The sequence below is a fragment of the Chelonia mydas genome, chromosome 2 (assembly GCF_015237465.2).
Source record: "Chelonia mydas isolate rCheMyd1 chromosome 2, rCheMyd1.pri.v2, whole genome shotgun sequence".
Classification (NCBI taxonomy): domain Eukaryota; kingdom Metazoa; phylum Chordata; order Testudines; family Cheloniidae; genus Chelonia; species Chelonia mydas.
The window spans coordinates 239,942,248-239,954,870 of NC_057850.1; the positions used below are offsets into that span (position 1 = coordinate 239,942,248).

Genomic DNA, 12,623 nt, shown 5'->3' on the forward strand with positions numbered 1-12,623 from the left:
AGAGAATATTTTCACCCTGCAGCTCTACGCATTTGGTGAGCTTTATACCAGATCATTCTTTTTTTTTTCCTGAGCATATACAGGCCTTTTTGTTATTGCCAGATTTTTCGAACGCTCTCCTTATTGTTGCTGTACTCCTTCAGTGTAAATAGAAGCAGCTTGCTTTTTGCCAGTTTTGTCTCCATCTTCACAAATAATTAACTCTTATTGCCCCAGGCCAGCAGAGGGAAAACAGGCATGCACTGATTAAAAAGGAAGATGGGGGGATTGGCCTAACAACATCTAAAAGCAAATGTCTGGGTGGTAGCACCTAGGACATTCCTGCAAGTACTTCTCTCTCCTATACATATACATGACCTCCCATCTCAGCAAATGAAACTGAGACGCTTAAGAGCCACATGGCCAATCACGGAGTCACAGAAATTTGTAAGCCACCCACCTCTTGTACTGAGAGTATGAGCCATATCCCACAACAAAACCTCCATCGGCCCTAATGCTGGCTTTCCTCAAATCAGTGAGGAAAAATGAATTCCATTACTATCTCAACTGTATCAGGACTGAAGGCTGCAAACCACATCTTTTTCTTTCTTTCTTTCTTTCTTTCTTTCTTTCTTTCTTTCTTTCTTTCTTTCTTTCTTTCTTTCTTTCTTTCTTTCTTTCTTTCTTTCTTTTAATGCTTATTGTGACTGGGGTCCTGGGGGGAGCCAGCTGAGGTTACTCAATTAGGGTGAACTGCAAAGAATGGGGCAGACAAACTCCAAAACTGGTGGATATTTCAATACTTAGATTTACCAAGCCAGCACAAAACAGCTTCTTTATTACCTCACTGGTTGCTCAGAAGCCAACAACACAGTTCCCTTAAAGTAACCCACCCTCAGGCCTCCACCTAGTTACCCATGTCAAGAATGATGAAGATCAATATACATACAGACGTGACTTCAATTCTTGAGGTTCAGATTTCATAGCAGAGATGGTGAGCTTTGTAGTTGCAAAGAGTTCTAAAAGAGTTCTTTTCGAATTTAGCCCATAGGTTATAGTCCAATGTCCAATATCCTGTTAAGGGTGTACCAGCATAACTGGGATCTCAATCTGGTGACTGAAACTTCCCCTGATGAAGCTTAAGCAGGTCTGAGATAAAAAGGATTGTGACCCAAACATCTTTTATACAATTTCAAGCCTCCTTTGACAGGTTGGAGTCCCTCAGGGAACAATAGGCCCTCATTTCTTAAGCATCGTCGTTAATTATTCACACAGATTAACATAAGGCAATTGCCGGTTTTTCCACCATTCAAAGGTGATTTGCTATACATTTCAAAGAGAGATGAATACAGCGATATCCCATGTTTACAATTCATTTAAGTGCTAGGTTTCAGAGTAGCAGCCGTGTTAGTCTGTATTCACAAAAAGAAAAGGGGTGCTTGTGGCACCTTAGAGACTAACAAATTTATTTGAGCTTAAGCTTTCGTGAGCTACAGCTCACTTCATTGGATGCATTCAGTGGATGTTCTTTTGATCTCTGAATTAACAGAATACAGTATAGATAGGAACTGTTGATTACATTGTTGACCACTACCCATATGTATGTAAATACACAAAAACACAAACTTTATCTCCCCATATGTCTTTAAGTGTTGAATCTGAGTAATTTATCATGCAGGATGTTTAACCCTTTCTGGCCATGCATCACACCTATTCTCTGGAAAGTGTAACTTCCCTGTGGGGAGAAGGCTTCTGTACAGGTATCCTGTATGGAAAAAATCGAAGTACTCTTTGTGTATGATAGCTATGACTCTGCTGCTCCCCCCTTCTCATAACCAAGGACCCTAGAAGGTGTGGGATGGATGGGAATGATATCAGGGACAAGAAGCAGAGACCCTGCCCTGTGATTTCTCGTCTGATCACCATGGCAATACAGTGGAGAATTGGAAGGTTTGCATTCCACTTATCAAGGTAATCACAACCACCAAATAGGAAGCCATGGAGCTCACTGGCCAATAGGAAGGCCATCATTGCTGGTTACATGGCCACCACCAATTTGGATGGCTGGAAGCCCGTGGTATCTAATATTTGTTCACCATCACTTCAGACTTGCTGTTGGTGCTAATGTTCCCCTTGTTGCCGTTCTGCCACTCTAGCCCTGCCATAAGGCTAGGCCAGTTGTCTGGTGGCAGTTTTCAAACTGTGCACCAGGGTGACTCATATTCTGATTCTCCTTTATCATTCACTCCCATGTTTGTCATGTTTATCTTTCACTTGCCTGAGGGCTTAATGAATTGCACATTGCACGTTCCACAAAAGGGAGAACTGACAATGTAACCCTTTTAGCACTGAGTGTGGAAAACACAATATGGAGTAGAACAGTGTGTCTCAACCTTTCCAGACTACTGTACCCCTTTCAAGAGCCTGATTTGTATTGTGTACCCCCAAGTTTAACCTCACTTAAAAACTACTCGCTTACAAAATCAGACATAAAAATACAAAAGTGTCACAGCACTCTATTACGGAAACATTGCTTACTTTCTCATTTTTACCATATAATTATAAAATAAATTGATTGGAAGATAAATATTGTACTTACATTTCAGTGTATAGTATATAGAGCAGTATAAACAAGTCATTGTCTGTATGAAATTTTAGTTTTTATTGACTTCGCTAGTGCTTTTTATGTAGCCTGTTGTAAAACTAGGCAAATATTTAGATGAGTTGATGTACCCCCTGGAAGACCTCTGCTACCCCTGGTTGAGAACCACTGGAGTAGAATAAAGTAGATCAATATGGGAATGACATCAGGGACATTAGAGATGTAAATAAAGATGGTTGCGACTGATGAGGTCAGCCTGGACAGTGAGTAAGATGATCTCTTAGCAGCAGGTGGGAACATAAAAATTCACAAACATTTGTGATGACAACTCCATAGACCCTGATCTAAATCTCATTGAAGTCAGTGAAAGTTTTTCCATTGACTTCAACAGGATTTCAGTCAGGCCCCTTCTGGCTGAGGGATCCAGTTCATTTTTTTGGGATATTGTTAGCTGATAAATCTTTTCTTTGAATTACTTATCACTTTGTGTGCTATGCGTAGTATTTGGTTAAAAGAATGCTTTTAAGTATGCTTTGCTGGTAGGTTGAAATTGACTCCTATCACCCAAGGTGTGTTACAGGTGGGTGCATAGATTCTGCTGCATGAACATATTGAGGAAAAGGAGAAAGTTTAACACACAAATTTTAAAGGAAAAAATGGCTTGGTTTCAAGAAAGGCCAACAAGCAGAGGGTTATTAAGTACATGATGGCTGTAATCAGGAATAACTATGATACTGTCAATAGAAAATGCACATTGGAAAAAAGTGCTTTCAGGAGGTTGGAGATAAAAATAAATGTAAATAAAATTACTAACCCTGGGGGAAAATATTGGGCTATTCTAGCAGATAAAGCTACTCTGCAGGAAAGAGTAATGGAAAAAAAGAAGAAGAGTGGCTGCTGGCATTTCAGATTCCACAGTCTAAAAGCTACACTGCAGAGTGGTCTGTCTGATACATGTGTACCCTTGAATGTATTCCACTAAAATAATATTCTGTGGTTTGTACGTGCTTATCTGATAAATCAGTAATGAGAAGTTGTGGAAATCAACACAGTGTTGTAAGAGCAGACACGCTCAGGCATACTTCTTAATTGGGAATAGTTTAAAAGGACTTTGCTAAAATATTAACTTTTTCTGTATTTATTACTAGGAACTATGTATTTGAAAGCATTTAGGTATGGATACAAGCTTTCTTCTTTTAGAAAGCAGCCCTCTTCTCACTGATGCCATAGTCCACATAATGTCTTCCATTTGCCATGATCCAGAGAAAGAGAGAGAACTCCCACTGATTTCAGCTTGCATTACAGTTCACTAAATTTGCAATACTGGACTCATAGAGATGAATGAGGTTACTTACTGTAATTGGAGGTTCTTTGATATGAGTGTTCCCTTTCTGTATCCACACATGGTGTGCATGCACACTATGAGCTTGAGTTTTCTCCAAACAGTATCCATTGGCCCACACATGCGCAGTATCTCCCCTAATGCTCCTGACTGAGGGTAAAAGTGGCAGTGTGGGTTAATGCCATTCCAGTTCCTCTTCTTACCACAAAGCAACCAAGTCCTAAGCAGAGGGTGGGTAGTGGAATACAGATAGGGACCACACATCTCAAAGAACCTCCAGTTACAGTAAGTAACCTGCTCTTCTTTGAGTGATGGTCCCTATGTGTATTCCACATGTGGGTGACTTGTGAGCAGTGATCAGTGTGAAGGTGGGTGCAAGGAAGCTTATGGCAGAGCCATTCGTAAGATAGCTCGTTCTGCTACTGCATCCGCGGCTGCCGTGAGGGTCAGAGCATAGTGTGATCTATCCACACATTTACAGCAGCATGTTGTGGCTTTGCAAATGTTCTGCCACAAAATATCCACTAACAAAGCCAAAGAAGTGTCCTATGCCCATGTAGAGTGAATTATAACACCCCTGGGAGGGTGGAAGTTTGATATCTTACAGCATTCCAGTGTGCAGCCTGAGACTCACTTAGAGATCCTTTGTGAGGCTATGGCTTGGCCTTTTCATCTCTCTGCTGTGGCAGGAAAGAGTCTCAGAGACTTTTTAAAAGGCATAGTTCTTTGTAGGTAGAATGCCAGGGCACAGCTGATGTAGGGGAAGTGTAGCTTCTTGTCGGCAGGACAGGTATATGGTTCTGGACAGAATACAGGTAAGTGGATTGATTGGTTAAGATGGAATTTGGACACAACCTTGGGGAGGACTTTGGGGTGTAGCCTCAGTGAAACTTTGTCCTTGTGAAAGACTATGTAGGATGGGTCTGCCTCATGGCTGCTAGGTCACTGACCCGTCTGGCCAAAGTGATGGCAACTAGGAATGCCACTTTCATGGAAAGGTGGGTCAGAGTACAAGTTGCCATAGGTCTGAAGGATGGTCCTGTAAGAACGAAGAGAATGAGGTTAAGATCCAACTGGAGTGTAGGTTTGACAATGGATGGGAAGGTTTTGACCAAGCCTTTCATGAAGCATACCATCACAGGTTACATAAAGATATATCCATCCATGGTGGGGAGGAAGGTGCTAAGTGCCACCAGGTGAACACGAACAGAGCTGAGAGATAAGCCTGATGTTTTCTATATGAAGAGGAAGTCTAGGGTGACCGGGACCCATATCAAGGGAATGGTGATGGTGGTGGGCCCACTCCAGGGAGTAACGCCACTTCGCCTGGTAATATGTTCAGGTGGACTGTTTCCTGCTGTGGTTAAGGATCTGCTAGACTGGCGCTGAACATGCAATCTCTATGTCAGACACCCATCCAAACGCCAGGCCGTGAGGTGAGGGAGGTCTGGATTTGGATGCCTGATCCTGCCTTGGTCCTGTGTGAGAAGATCCAGGAATAACCAGAGCCTGAATGGTGATTGGGTGGAAAGCTTCAGGAGGTGTGTGAACTAGAATTGCTGGGGCCAGTAGGGCTATGCTGCGTGCCTCACACAGATGGTAGAGGCACAGTTGATGATCCTCACTGCTGGAAAAAGGAATGAGGGCAGGAGACAAAGTTCTTGAAGCCTGAGATGCTGGACAGAGTCCCCGGATAGCAAGGAGTTGTTTCCCCCGACTGGGGAAGTTCTATGCTAGTTATACTAAACTACACTACACTATATTAAACTATCTTAACTGAGCTATTTAAACTATGAAAGAACTATGCGTATAAGTATACAACTCTTATTGAGATAAGAGCGAAGGAGAAATAGGGGTTCCGACTCAGGCCATGTGTCAGTAAGAAGGAACTGGAGAGGTGCCAACCCTCACTGCCCTTTATACTCTCGGTTGGAAGCATGAGGGGAGACACTGCATATAGACACCCGCATGTGGAATACAGATGGGGGCATGACTCAAAGAAGACTATCACATTACATATGCATGGCTGAGAGTTTGACATTTCTGGCTGTGTTACTGAAGTGTGTTTAGAAAGAAGAAAGCTTACACACACACACACACACCCCTTTGCTAATCAGCAGCAATGGAAAAGGAAAGTACAAAGAATTACAGATCAATTTAATAACGTTTTAAAATTATGTATTTTTAAACATTTGCTTAAGTGTGACTGTGAATATTTAATTTTTTAAAGCTTTTTTTTTAATCCTTACAACTACTGAATCATATACTTTATGCTACTAAGCCAGGGCATTCAGTAACAAGCAAATATTACAATAAGACAAAGTACTGTACTAACTTCTTATGAAGTAATTAGAAGCAACATTCACCCCATTTTATTACTTAATTAAAGCCAACTAATTCATGTATTAAGCCCTTGTATATTCTAAGTCATCCATTAGAAGAGTGAGAAAAAAACTGGAAAATCAAGTAAAGCATTTCATGTAGTGTGGCAGGGTCGGGCCAGATGGCTACAGGAGAGTAATAAAGGCAGATATATTAGCCCCAGGTTAAGTAGGTCCCTTTTCCCTGGGTAAGGTAACAGGGAAGGTTCCAGAACAATCAGGAACCTTCTGGAGACAATTAAGACAGACAGGCTGATTAGAACAGCTGCAGCCAATCAAGAAGCTGCTAGAATCAATTAAGGGCACCTGGGTTTAAAAAGGAGCTCACTTCAGTTTGTGGTGCGCGTGTGAGGAGCTGGGAGCAAGAGGTACTAGGAGCTGAGAGTGAGAACGCATACAGTTGGAGGACTGAGAAGTACAAGCACTATCAGACACCAGGAGGAAGGTCCTATGGTGAGAATAAAGAAGGGGTTGGGAGGAGACCATGGGGAAGTAGCCCAGGGATTCGTAGCTGTTGCACAGCTGTTCCAGGAGGCACTCTAGACAGCTGCATTCCACAGGGCCCTGGGCTGGAACCCAGAGTAGAGGGTGGGCCCGGGTTCCCCCCAAACCTCCCAACTGCTGGTCAGACACAGGAGGAGTTGACCTGGCTTGTGGGTTTATGAAAACGGCCAAACTGAGGGCTGCCGTGAAGCTCCAAGGCGAGCAAATCTGCCAATAAGCGCAAGACCCACCAAGGTAGAGGAGAAACTTTGTCACAGTAGGTTTCCATTCCTATGACAATTTGTCAGTGAAAGTTGAAGGCTTTTATTTTTGTTTTTTTAAAGACTTCAATACAGATGTTAGTACTTGGACACTGTAGTCAATTAAGGCACTTTACAGCTGTGATTATGTAGTGTACCAACGTCATACACTATGGATCCAAATTTCTCACACTGGGTTTAATTTCACTATAACTCCACTGAAGTAAATGGAATTAATCTCAATTTACTAGAGCTAGCTGGGGGGAAAAAATCAGAAAGTTCACATTTTTGACAAAACAAAAACTTTTGTTTTGGGGATGTTAGTTGACTATTTTCCATTTTCAGTTTGACAGTGTGGGCTGTGTGTGGAGGGAGAAGGAACATTTTCTGACCAGCTCTAAGCTTTACACATGGGCAAGTGACATCAGTATCTAATCTGATTTAATCTACATAGTTCTAATGCACCAGTCACGGTAGCATGTGAGTCATAAGGCTAGGAAGAATTCTTGAATGGGGCCTTTATTAAATGTGAAGTTTTTACTTAACCATCTTGCTGCTTTAGAACTACCTGAATGAATTTGATACATAGGATTTGAAGAATCAATAAACTGGTCAAATGTGAAACTACTTTCATGTCTTGCATATTTTTCAAACTCAGTTCAAAGATCAACCTGTCAGATGTGATTGGAAAAAACCTTGGATGAAAAAATAAATTTAAAAATAAAATTATAAACTGAGTTTTGCTTTTTAAAGCAGGAATGATCCTGTCAAAATGTACCAGAACAGTCTGTAAATATCAGTTTTTCACTTACTGTCATGGTGAGAGGGGGGAAAAAGGTATACCAGAAATCCTTAAACTAGAATTGGTTGCTTATGAAGAGTTGTGACAATCTTTTGAGGTAAGTAGATATAAACTTTAGCAACAAAGACTACTTTAAATGGTGAACACATAGTATTTGACTTCCTCCCTGCAAGAATGAATGCACCTGTCCAGTAAAACATATTACTTAGCAACGGTTGAGTTTTTTCTTCTTACTGTTGAACCTTGTGAATATAAGATTGTTAATTATAAATTCTCTTCCATCTTTTATAGACATCCTAATTGTAGTATTAATACTGTCTAATAATAACAAAATAACAGACAATGTATGTAGGGATCACACAATGTATGTAGGGATCAGGATTGACTTAAATCAAAGCAATTTAAATCACCAATGTAAATCATGATTTAAATCACCAAGCAAGAAACCTGGATTTAAATCCATTTTAATTGTTTTACGTTTGTACTTTCTCCTCAAGAAAGGCTGATTATCATTGGTTGGTAACCATTAAAATATGTTGATTTGCAACTAAATATAGCCTTTACACTAAATTTAGTCATTCTTTTTCCTAACCAGGAGGATACGCCATACCTATGCATATTTATTTAAGCAATTATATATCTTAACATACATTATTTCAGTTTTTTAATTTTATCTTTAAGATGTTAGACAATGGCGAATGATGCATTTCTTATTTACTAGATGATTATTAACTGTTTGTTTGTTATTTGTATCAAGTTGTATTTGGATGGGAATTCAAACTCAGTTAAAAATGCACAAAACAACACATCCATTATTTTTTAATAAATAAAACTACTTTAAATATATTGGCTAGACGAGAAATTTTTTTTATCAAAACATGTTTTTGCATTTAAAAATAACTGATTTATTAAACAAAGTCAGTATTATCTATAGTTAGTGAATTTAACTGATTACTTCTTGTCAGCATGCCCATAGAGATCTTAGAACTAGTAGATGTCATCCTCTCACACCTAGTTTTTATACATAGATTTTATACATACATTAAAAGAGGAAAACATGCTTTCCTACTTTTTCGTTTCTTAACTTTGAATGAACTAGTCATTGAACTGAACTATTTGAGGAAATTGAAATGGAGTAGTTTAGTTTAGCTCTTCAGGCTCTTGTTCCAGGTGCTTAGCCAGCGACCTCCACCAGTTCAGTGTTTTGACTTTCTTTAAAACTTGACAGCAAATATGTACTACTTAATATTATTTTGTATTTAATTTAAATGATTTTAATAGATTATAAGGAGGCTAGACTTTAACATAGGATTTCATCATTTCAAATTTAATTTGCAACAGGTCTTTTTTTTAAAAAACCCTGTATATAATTTAAATAAAAATCAATTTTTTTAAAATTGCTATTATTTTTTTAATCTACCATGCACTCACTATTACTGAAATCCAGCCACTTTTAATATAGAAGATGGCAACATTTCGATACCAGTAACACTGTACAATAATTTTTAGATGGGAAAATAAAGAATGGCTGCTCCGATTAAAACTAGAGAAAAGCAGAATCCAATTGCACACATTAGAATTTGGCTTCCTCCCTGACACAAAACCTCTTACACTTTGAAAAATGTCATGAGTGATCAGTGTTTTAATTTCACTCTGTGTACAATATGTAGGGTGGAAGAAAAAGTTTGCAGTACTCTGAGCTATATTAGTGTTACGATGAGTGAAGAGGAAAAGCTCTGCAATAGTTTTGAATTTTCGAATATAGTTTACAGTGCAAGTGAAATTATGATTAAAGTGAAGACTTCTAAACAGACCATATATTTCTAGAAAAGTAGAGCATAGTTCTAATAAAAAGAGCTTGATGTGATAGTTTAAATTACCACCCTGAATAATCTCCCAAATATAGTTTGTTGTCCTTTGTTGTTGTTGCTGTTTTTTTTTAACGAGGTCATGTTCTGCACTGGCATTGGCCACTGTCAGATGATAGGATACTGCGCTAGATGAACCATTGGTCTGACCCAGTATGGCCATTCTTATGAAAAGAGGCTATTTGGCATGCACAAGTTACAGTAAATATAATTTAAAAATAAATGTTTGCTGCATATACAAAACTATGCAAATACAGATTGACAAGTGACATGCTAAAAATCAAATCTGAATATAATATTCATGAAAATAAAAGAGTAGCATAGGACGAAGGTTAGAAAGTTGAGGAGGAATGTACATACATAATGTTTTCAAATACAGTGGTATTTTCCTACTGCAATGAGGAATTGTCATATTACAGTAAGGAAACCACTACATTGCTGTCCTTTTTCAACAGGTTAGTTTTGCAATCAATCTAAAGGGATATGTGCAGCTGCCAGCATGATGAAATGTAGATTTTTGTTGTTGTTGCTTTTGGATTGTTAGTTTAAGGGAAAACTTTCTGTTAGTGCAGGGGGAAGTGAGAACAGGGAGGCTGAGTGGCCATTTTGAGGAGACTTAATTTTCAATGGGGAAAGCTGTAGGTAAATTTTATAAATCTAACCTTTAAAGTGCCAATTTCTGCTTTTGGTTGCCCTCAGTGTGGTGAGGATGAGAAATAATGCAAGGCTCCTATGATAGTTTGTCACAAAGATGTTAATAAAGACAGTCAGATTTTAATTTTCAGGTAAAATATGTAAGAGTCACCTCAATTAAGATTAAGGAATGCTCTGATCTTGCAAACAATTACACACACCTGTAACTTGTGCATCAAGTCAAGCATGTGCAAAATATTTGCAGGATCAGAATCATAGATTAAAAGTGATTTGAGGCAGAACAAGTACAGAAACACAAACCTTGAAAAGCAAAGGGATGTATACAGCATGATTAAGTCATTAATTATAGAAGGCATTTCACTTTTTGGCATCAGTAAATTCAAGGAATTTCCTTTCACATCTGTTCAGCCACGGCTGAACTTGATTAAATATACTCGACAGCTGAAGAAATGAATTTTAAAAAATCAGTTACAAGTTGATGGAAGAATACTGAGCTTAGATGAGCATTGCAGTAATTCTTTGAGACAAAAATTGTGGAGGCCAAGTATGTTTATGGCCTAGGACCAAATGTTACTGGGTTTGGCACATACAGTGTTGGGCACTTGACTTATCGCCGGCCGTGTGAATGTGTATTATACTGAAGTCACACAGTTCAAGTACAATGCAAAAAAATAAGCAATACACTAAAATAATCATTGTTATCAAGAGTTCATTGGAATCTCCAAATGAAGAAATCAAAGATTTGGAATTTAAAGTCAATGCAGAAAGACTGTCTTCCTCTGTGACTTGTAAAACAATGTACAGTTCAAATAATTAGGCTACACAAACTAGGTTTATAAATCCCAAAGACAAGACAGGCAATGTTATAGTAGAGAAACATCAGTACTAAATTATGAGATGCTCTTTATTTTTTTCCTTATTAATACAGAATAGACTGTATAGAAATTGATTTCATGAGAGCATGTGAATATAGCAAATAAGCATTTGTATATTTATATTATACAGCACAACCATAACTGAGAGAGTCCCAGCCATTGCATAGTCTACCATTGGATAACTGACCCAAGAGGTAGCCATGCATGCTAGACTGCAGACATGGATGCATAAAGGGTGTCAAAGTCACTATTCCAGCCGCAGAGACTATAATGAAAGTGGTGTTCTTGGGATTGAGATATGACATTGACAAATGACCTTGCAGCCATTCTCTTTGTTAGTATACTGTAAGTTAATTTGCTTTTTGTTGGTGTATTTTGTGGATGAGAGCTGTGCTGAAGAGACTTCTCATCCAACAGTGAGCTGAGAATGGCTGTTGTGGAAACTGTTGTGTTGTATTGTTAATGCAGGCTTCTAATCAGAGTAATATGAAATGCTGTGGGGGGTGGGGCGGGGGATACTTTGTGGGAATAGGTACTTCAATCTCAGTTTACATGGACTCACATCTCTTCAGTGTCTCTCTGAGTTGTGAACGAAACTCATTCAGACTCATGCTTTCAGGTGGCTTTGGTGCAAAATCATAAGATAGCCCAGGTGAAATAAAAATTTAGGTCCAGGTCTGTCTGCAAGGTTTTGCAAACCTTTGATTAATCTGTCCTGAGTTTAGAATTTGTAACCAAACCTGAAATCAGATGATGTCCGAGAGGTTTCGGACTTTGTCCTTAAGATTTCCATGACTTTATTTCTGTAGGCGCTATTAGTGCATTTTGCACATGTGAGCTGAGTTACAGCTACTGCTCTGTTGGTTGCTACTCCATTATGATGGTGAACTACTGTAATGTATTCAAACAGAGGGGCAACTGTAATCTAGGGGATTTGCATAGGGCTATGAGTTAGGAAATACAGTTTTTATTGCCAACTTTTTCACTAACTTGCTTGCTTTAGGCACTTTTGAAAATGTTACCCATTTTCCCATGGCATTTTCACAGCTGCCCATGCTGACGGAGTCTTTTCGTTTTGACTTTGCTGCTTGATAAAAGTCAGAGCGGCCACAGATGCACTGGAGCTGTCTCTCACTTGTCTGTGCTTCCATTACCTGCAAAATGGGGAAAATAATGATTATCCCTCTTGGCAAGGTATTCTGAGGTCAAGCTGCAAAATGTAATAATTGATTTAGTAGCTAAATATTTAGCCAAGGCGGGAAAAAAGTACCATACCCTTATGTAAGGGACTTTTGCCCCCTTACTAACATTCAGTGGGGGTGTTTTGGTTGGCTAGCTCCCAGTACTAAAAGGGGAAGGGTCTATGGGAAATCAGGA

General features: G+C 39.1%; 1 protein-coding gene across 11 annotated transcripts in view; it reads left to right on the forward strand.

Annotated features, from left to right (window-relative positions):
- The window catches only part of DIP2C (disco interacting protein 2 homolog C), a 486,518-nt gene that overhangs the window by 233,955 nt on the left and 239,940 nt on the right, over positions 1-12,623 (forward strand). The window lies entirely within an intron of this gene.